Genomic DNA, 9484 nt, shown 5'->3' with positions numbered 1-9484 from the left:
AATAACCCTAATTTGGAACTGCAACAATAATATTAACTTGGTGATTGACTTTAAGGAAACTACCTAAACTCTCTGAACTTTAGTTTTCCTTCTCTGTAAATACGAAATAAAAATAGAGGTGGTTTGGTGTGTGTGTTGGTTAAGTGTCTGACTCTTGGTTTCAGCTCAGGTCATGATCTCATGGTTTAATGAGTTTGAGCCCCGTGTCAGGTTCTGTGCTGACAGTGCAGAGCCTGCTTGGGATTCTCTCTCTCCCTTTCTCTGCCCCTCCTCCATATGTGCTGTCTCTGTCTCTCTCAATAATGAATAAAAAAATGGAAAAAAAAGAATTATAGAATAAAAATAACCACCTGCAAATGCTACTATAGCAATAAAATTATGTCTGCAATATGTCTGGTGCACAACAATAAGCACCCAACACATGAGAAATATAATTGTCACAATACTTAGAGAGGGGTACAGTGAGAAAGACTTTTTTATGTGAGTAGCTCTGCATTTATCTACCTCACATTGATGACCACCTGAAATCAGCAATCCTCCTTTTAGAACTAGCAATGTATAAATTTGCCTTTCAAGTTTCAAATGTACCCATTTATTTCATATACCTCATGACCAGGAGGTGAGATCAGTGCCTTGTTCACTCCCAAATATGGCTTCCAGAAAATTATATTCTATATTAAAAATAAGTCTACAAAATTCTCCATTCTCCTTCAAGGAGGATACTATCCAGTTATACCACCTTCCCCTCTTTTTAATACAATTCCATATTAATTTTATTTCCAATAGTATGTTCCTTAATGCCTTCCTTATCATCCTGTTCCATTATCATAGGGGCATGGGATTTTCTAAAGCCATCAATACCAACAATTTTGTCTACTCATCTTTAATGACATTCTCGTCCACCGTACTTCATTCAAAAATTATTACATTCTGACTCCATTCTTGCAATCAACAACTTCCATATCCCTCTCATTGGCCATAGTGTCTAATCCTTTATGAAAAAAATTATTAGAATTCATAAGGCCTTGCCCTAGTTACACTGAATCATTCAGCCTGTTCCTGGCTTTATGCCCTTCCTTATTCCTCATTCATTCATGATCCATAACCACTGTCACTCTCTTGCAAACATCCTTAATTCTTGGACACTTATGTCCGAACCCCACAGCTCATCTCACAATCCCAAATTCAGTGTTGGTGGAGAAATTAAAATGGACAGACTGTTTTCACTATAAATTCATGATCACTAACCATAAGGGACTCCTCAAGCCTGCCAGGCCACCTTGCTATGTTTTTCTAGACATAAGGATCTTTCATAGTCCCTACCAACTATCTAATAACTTTGCTACTCTTCTCAGGTCTCCACACTCTCCTCTACTCCCTAGTTTCAATACATCATCCTCACTTCATAGCTCACAGAGGAAACAAAGCCAACAGATTAGCTTCTTCCTCAACTTCCTGCTTCTGATCCCGAGTCTGTCTCCATTTGTACAAATCTTCTCCCTTTTCTGTAATTTTAAGATGAAAGAAGCTCCCCTCCGCTTCTCAATAACTACCTCCTTAGTGTGACATCAATATTTCTTCTCTTTCCTTTTTCTCGGGAACCTTGTTCCATTGACTATAGACTTATGATCTTGTCTTCTCCATAATCACTTCCAAAACAAAACAAATAAACAAACAAACAAACAAACAACAACAAAAACTCCCTTTAAACTCTGTTATCTTTCCAGTCTTATTTCTATTGGATATTCCAGTCAAATGTCTTGGAAAATACTGTTACTTAACAAGGTTCCTTTACTTCCTGAACCATCTTTCAAGCTTTACTCCTAATTCCAAATCAGGTTCCAATGTCCAGCACTACAGAAAGCACCCTGAATTTCTATATTTAAAAATTATATATATATATATAATTATAAATATATAATACAAATATTATTTTTAAATTTTTATAAAATTTTATAAAATTTTTATATAATTTTATAAAATTTTTAAAAATTATATAATTTAAAAATATGTATTTAAGTATATAACTTTCCATGAGCATTTGACAGACCTGCTTAGTTTTACCTTATTAAAAACATCTTCCTGTTGCCTGCATCCTCTAGGCATTTCATTTCTGTCTTTTCCCTCACCAAACATCTAAGTGCTGGCGATTCTTTGTCCTGAGCCCTCTTCTTTTCTCAGTCTGTATTATCGCCTTATGTAATATCCATCCCTAACTAGTGACTGGAAACTCAACGCCACAAATAGCAAGTGGTTGTAGGCTGTAGCTTCCATGGTTGAAAGTAAGAATCAAAGCCCAAAAGCTAAAAGCTGCTCCTGCAGAGGGATTCAAGCACAGAAGGGCAGTGCATTTTTAGAATGACCCACTACTGTGAGATATTTGCATTTATTAAACCTTTTCCTGAACACTAAATGTGATTTCATATTTCAGTTTACCAGATGAAAGCTCTAAATCTACTTTTCAGACAATATTTCAAAAATCTCCAAACAGTTGACAATGCTTCAAAGCCATTTAACATGAGACCTCGTCCTGGGGATAAAGATATCTTATTACACTCAATAACAAAAGTACCTAGAGCTCATCAAATACCTAAGGATTATCATAACCATCCAGCTTTCTGACTTGCAAATTTTGAAAAGCTGCATAAAACTTTAACAGTAAATTTACCAGTTTTGTATGTGTGTGTGTGTGTGTGTGTGTGTGTGTGTGTGTGTGTGTATATATATATATATATATATATATATATATGTTGGAGGAAAAAAGGAATAAAACAAGCACTTTTCAAGCCTGCTCATTTTAAAAATATTTTCCTGCTCCAAATTCTTAATTTAATAAACTTTTTTTCCCAAACTAATGAATGGCTCAGATAATAAGATAAACCAATAAGCTTTGGAAATAATTATATAACATGAAATGACTCCCATTTTTCAAGAAAGGGAATATGCATTTTAAAAATAATGTACAACTGGGGACATTTTTCTACAATGAATTCTAAAAGCCTGCGTCCAAATAAAAGGAAAGGGGCAGTTTGAGTTCAATAAAAATGTCCTTTCTAGGAAGCTGACTTTACTTTTGCTCATAATTATGAGATAGGAAAACCAAAGAGTCTTCACTTTAGAAAGGCTCCATCTCTGCTGATTTTCTTCTAGGCCCGATTTCTGACAAGCCAAAGAAGCTATGTTCCCACTTCAAGAGGGAATCAAGAAAGTTAATCATTCTCTGAGTTTTGTCCTAGGCTCCAAATACCTGATAACATCTGAGAGTTAGATCACAAACATCTTCCAGTTTTGAACAAAACTCAGCTGAAATTGGCTTCAATACTCCTTACCTTCAGTGACTTATAGAATAACATCTATTGTTCACCCAACACTCACCTTTGATTGGTCCCTACTCAGGATTCCTGAAGGAACACGTACCCTAGACCCTTTCCTATATTAACCCCTAAACCCAAGCATCTAGGAGACTCATTCTCCTTTCCTTTCTGAGTTTCCCAGACACTCTATCTGCTATACTCTGTCATTCACGCTATTCAATAAACACTGCTTTAACTTTCTCCAGCTTGCATTTAATTTTTATTCTGCGTGAAGCCAGGGGCACTCTTGGCTCATCCTGCAGGACTCCCCTTCAGATCCTTGGACCCAGCCTGCCTGCATCATTTCAGCTACTATATTTTTTGCTGACAGAAGCTGCATCTGCTGTAAATAGTATCTTTTCATACAGTATAGAGATGACTTGAAAAGAGCAAGCATTCAGAATCCATAACTAATACTAATCTTTGCCAGTGTAAAAACCTTAAGGATGCTGGACACTTCATCAAAGGGTATTAAGATACTAAAGTCTGAAGCACACATTTAAGTCATCCATTTTCACCTCTTCTCTAACATCCCCAACAACTCATCTCAACTTGGGCACTTTCAGTGAAGATCTCTCTACAAAGTATCAATTGCCTACATTTATCAATTGCTCATTATGTGCCAGTAAGTTTGCTAGGAGATTTTACATGGGTTATAATAACTGATTTTCTAAACAATCTTTATTTCACAAATGACAAATCGCACAAAGTGCTCAAAAGTTTGCATTACCCACCTAACATGATAGTGCAGTTAGTAAGATGTTGTGTCATGATGACCCCCATCTCATTCCCTTCTTAAACCAACATTATTTCTGCAATGCCACATAGTGTTTTTGAGTAAATTGTTAAAGTTCATACTAGAATAGATCCAGTATGCTTTTAAATGACTACTACCTATTGACCTAATTCTCTATAATGAAGCAACATAAATGATTTCTTGTCTTTTAAAACATCATCATAACAAATATTTTAACCATTTCTTGAAGGCTTATTTTGTGTCTGGCACATTTCTATGTTCTACACAACTTGGACTACCTGGGTTGTGTTTCATTAACCCATTTTTTCAAATTGTCATATTATTTATCTTTCCATTTAGTCAAACTTTCTGAAATAATCATGTTTTATGCTGTCTATAATTTAAAAAAAATCACTTCCTTTTTAACCACCTGTAATTTTAAAAAAGGAAGACAAGAGGCCTCAAATGGAGTTGTATCACCAAACCAATACCTCTGTACAATTTCAGGTCTAAAAAGGGATCTTAAACCTGTCACTCAGTAATCACCAGACCAACACCAGCTTGGTAATATGCCTGATAGGCCTTATCATCTCCTAAAGAAAAGTAACTTTACGACAACCAACTCTCTTTTTTTGCCAGTATAATTTCCTTGTTCCCTCTCCCTTCTGCCTACAGAAAACTTTCATTTTGCATAGATCCTTGGAGCTCCTTTCTATTTGCTAGACCGGATGCTGCCTGATTGAATAGTTTTTGCTCACATAAACTCTTAAAATTTTAATATGTTTCAGTTTATCTTTTAATATACTCTAATAACTACTTTCATGAATTTACTGAAATTGCTTTATCAAGTTTATCACTGATGTCCGAAATCAATCAATTCAATAATTTTATTTTTTATTCTTTACTTTTGTTGATATTGTTAAAGACTCATATTTATTTGTTTATTGTAAAGTAGTTTATGATAATCCTTAGACAATAAACAACTGGAAAGGTACCAAATCTCATGTGAAGATTCAGGGAGGAATGATAAAGTAATGACCAAGTTGTTGGGCATATGACCATTATAGACATGGAGTGTCCTCAAATTTAGGACTGCCCGGGAGTGGCACCGATTCATATGTACTATTACTCTCTAAATTTCCCAAAGATAAGAATCATGCCACATTCCTTCATCTTGTACATGACAGGTATTTACTAAATATCTGTTGAACAATCCTAATTTTTCTCCTGTATTTTAGCATCATATTGGTTCAATTTTTACTACACTAAAGTCAGTTACATTAAACAAAAATTTACTCTATACCCAAACTGCTCTTATTCTTCTAGATATCAGCATAAGATATAAAAAATAATGCTAATTTGCTAATAGCAATATAGGAAGAAAAGTACCTTTTGTATAGGCTCTCTCTTCATCCTCTGCTTTAACCATCATATTATACTTATTCCAAAGCAAATAAATTCCTAAAGATATGAGGCATTGCTTCAGTGTCTCTATTCCTAGAAGTCCCTTGAAGTTCATGAGTGGAATATTTGATAATTATGCAGATAGACATGGATATAAAGCCCTCAATTTGTGCCCTAATCTGTTTCCAATTTCTTAATGCAGTCACTGCCCAGTACATTAGATTATACAGAATTACTACAGCATCTAGTGCTTATAGACTTATAGCCTTAGGACATTTTTCTGTACCATTTATTAAGGGTGAAAGTAATTAGGAGAGAGAATTGATAAAATGGTTATTGTCTCTCTGGTTAAATATTGAGAGTTTTTCTGAGATGGATGTGACACAAGCCAGTGAGAAACAATCCATGTGATATATGTGGTACACAGTTGCTACAAGTGATGAAATTGGCTTTTCTGGCACCAAGCCTACACCCTGATGGGGTACAGGATGTCCTCAGCTCTCAGTGTGTCCTCTTTTGTTTCTTCCTTCCACAAAAACACATACATTCATTTTCCTTTGATGCTATTAACTTTGGCAGAGAAATATGGCTCTCATTTTATTTTCACGATTCCATCTGTAAAAGGCAGTGCTTTCTACCTTGGGATACTCAAAAAATTATTTGTCATTCTAACACAGTTGTTTAACATTAGCAGCCTTCCTTGTAGAAGAATTGAAATATTCAAACTAATGAAGCAGTGTTGATATCTTTGAGTTTCAGCATGGAATCCAAGAAATACCAGTGATTTATGTCCTGGCTGTCTGACTTTACTATAAGAGATGTCATTATGGTGTATAAAATGGAATAAATTGCCTTAAAAGTGAAACAACATATATATTTCAGTAATCATACAGAAAACATAGCATTGGTATCTAAAACTGAGCTGAAGGATATATTAGTTGTAGGATTTTGTTAAAATATAAGAAACATTTGAGACATGCTTTCCGACTGATGGAATAAGTATCTCCAAAAAATCTGCCTCTCCATAAAAGTAACAAGAACACTGTCAAGCATTGTATGCATCAACTTTTCAAATTCTGGAAATTAATCACTTTTATAATAATTTAAGGAGTGTTTATGCAAGGAAAATAGCTGACCCTCAGAAATAACAAAGCTTGGTGGTATTTTAACTTGTCCTATGCCCATTACCCTCTCCCCAGCTCCATAGTAGGCTTGAAGATTAATAGCCTTTTATCTGTGAATACTAGCAGCCTAGCAACTAGTATTTTCCTTAGCCTAGAGGGAACACAATGTGTCTGGAGTTCTCCAAAAACTGCCAACCCAGAAAAATGTTAATTATTTGACATATATGGCAGCTTCTTAGAAAAGCCTTATACTTAGAGTTTGTCTTTATTTGAGTTGACTCAGAGCTCACTCAGTAAAACAAACAATCAGACAAAACCCTTATATTCAGAGTAATTGTTGAAATAATATTAGAGACAATTGTTTCACAATGTAGACGCCTGAGTTGGTGAAAACAGGTGGAATATAAGAGGTTAACAGAAAGAAAGAAAAAGAAAGAAAGAAAGAAAGAAAGAAAGAAAGAAAGAAAGAAAGAAAAGGTCTGGAGAATGAAATGTCTATAGGGCCTTTGAAAGTTTCTGCTGTATTTCCAAGATCTAGAAGGCCACACTAAAGTACAGAACTATGCATATGTCCAAAAAAGATCTCAGAATATCATAATCTCTCATCTATTAATCTTCAAAAGGAAAAAATGAATATTACAGCAGGATTGTAAACTGTCGAAGTGTTGAAAATATCCCCCAATACATACACAGATCTCTGCTGCAAGGGTTGGTAGATTTATTGCTTCAAAGAATTAAAATGAATCTGTATCTAATCATTATATAAATACTAAGCTAAGTCAGCAGAGATATCACTTGTCCACATATAAACACAGACTTTACAGCATTATTTCAAGGAAGTCACTAAGCAGACAAATAGAAATAATATAAACAAAAAATTCTGGAAAGGAAGTGGAGAATCTGATTTCCAGATTTGTTAATATATATTCTTTGATGAGTCCAGTTTTTAACAAAAATGATTGTGAGATACACAAGGAAACAGAAAAACATGTCTCATACCTGGGAGAAAAAATAGTCAGTAAGAATTATCAGTGAGAAAGTCCAGAGATTAAAATTTCTAGGCAAAGAATTTAGACCAGCTCCTATAAATATGTGCAAAGAAATCAAGAAAACTATGTATAAAGGATTAAAAAGTTGGGAAAGTTATTTCTTTCCAAATAGACAATATGATTAAAAAGAAAGAAATTACAAAAACAAATAGAAGTTCTCAAGTTGAAAACTATAATAACTGTTATGAAAAATTTACTATCTTGACTCAACATAATATTTGAGCTGGTAGTAAAAAAAATAAGCAAATTTGAATATAGAAATATAGGACAATGGAGATTATCTAGCTTGAGGAACAGAAAGAAGAAAAGTGAACAGAACCTTAGATCCTCAAGTGCACCAAAATATACATAACGAGAGTACCAGAAGAAGCACGGAAAAATAAAGGAGCAAAACAAATATTCAGAGGAACAATGGTTAAAACTACCTTACATTGATGAAAAGCATGAGTTTGCACATGCAATAAGCTCAACAGATTTAAACAGAATAAATTCAAAGAAGTCACCATCAATGTACATCATAGTCAAAATACTAGAAGTCTAGGACAAAGAGAAACTTGAAAGAAACAAGACAGGAGTGACTCATCATGTACAAGTGATTCCCCAATAAGATGAATATCTGATGTCAGATCTGAAATCATGGCGACCAAAAGGCAATTGAATGACATAGTCAAAAAGGGCTCAAAGAAAATGATGTAAACCAAGAATTCTATGATGAGTAAAGACGTGCTTCAAAAATTAAGGAGAAATTAAGCCATTTTCAGAACAGTAAAAAGAGAATATTATGAGCAATTATATTTCAACAAATTGGAAGAAATGGACACATTTCTAGAAACATATAAACTACCAAAACTGAAACATGAGGAAATAAAAAATTTGAACAGATCCATAACCAGTAAAGAAATGGAATCAGTAATCAAAAACCTCCCAACAAACAAGACTCTAAGACCAGATGGTTTTCCAGGGGAATTCTACCAAACATTTAAAGAGTTAACACCTATTCTTTTGAAACTGTTCCAAAAAATAAAAATGGAAGGAAATTTTCCAAACTCATTCTATGAGGCCAGTGTTACCTTAATTCCCAAACCAGACAAAGACCCCACTAAAAAGGAGAACTATAGACCAATTTCCTTGATGAACATGGATGTAAAAAATCTCAACAAGATATTAGCCAACCAGATCCAACAATACATTAAAAGAATTATTCACCACAGTCAAGTGGGATTTATTCCTAGGATGCAGGGCTAATTCACTATCTGTAAATCAATCAATGTGATAGATCACATTAATAAAAGAAAGGATAAGAATCATATGATCATCCTAACAGATGCAGAAAAAGAATTTGACAAAATATAACATCCTTTCTTGATAAAAACCCTCAAGAAAGTAGGAATAGACGGAACATACCTCAAGATCATAAAGGCCATACACAAAAAACCCATAGTTAATATCCCCAATGTGGAAAAACTGAGAAGTTCTCCCCTAAGGTCAGAGACATGACAAGGATATACACTCTCACCACTGTTATTCAACATACTTTTGGAAGTTCAGGCCTCAGCAATCAGACAACAAAACGAAATAAAAGGCATCCAAATCAGCAAGAAGGAAGTCAGACTTCATTCTTTGCAGATGACATGATATGCTACGTGGAAAACCCAAAAGATTCTAACAACAAAAATACTAGAACTGAGACATGAATTCAGCAATGTCACAAGATATAAAATCAATGTACAGAAATCAGTTGCATTTCTATACACCAATAATGAAACAGCAGAAAGAGAAATCAAGGAATCAATCCCATTTACAATTGCACCTAAAACC

The sequence above is a fragment of the Panthera uncia genome, chromosome A2 (genome assembly GCF_023721935.1).
Source record: "Panthera uncia isolate 11264 chromosome A2, Puncia_PCG_1.0, whole genome shotgun sequence".
In the NCBI taxonomy this organism is placed as follows: Eukaryota; Metazoa; Chordata; class Mammalia; order Carnivora; family Felidae; genus Panthera; species Panthera uncia.
The sequence above is the reverse complement of the archived record's forward strand: the minus strand, read 5'-3'. Positions refer to the sequence as shown.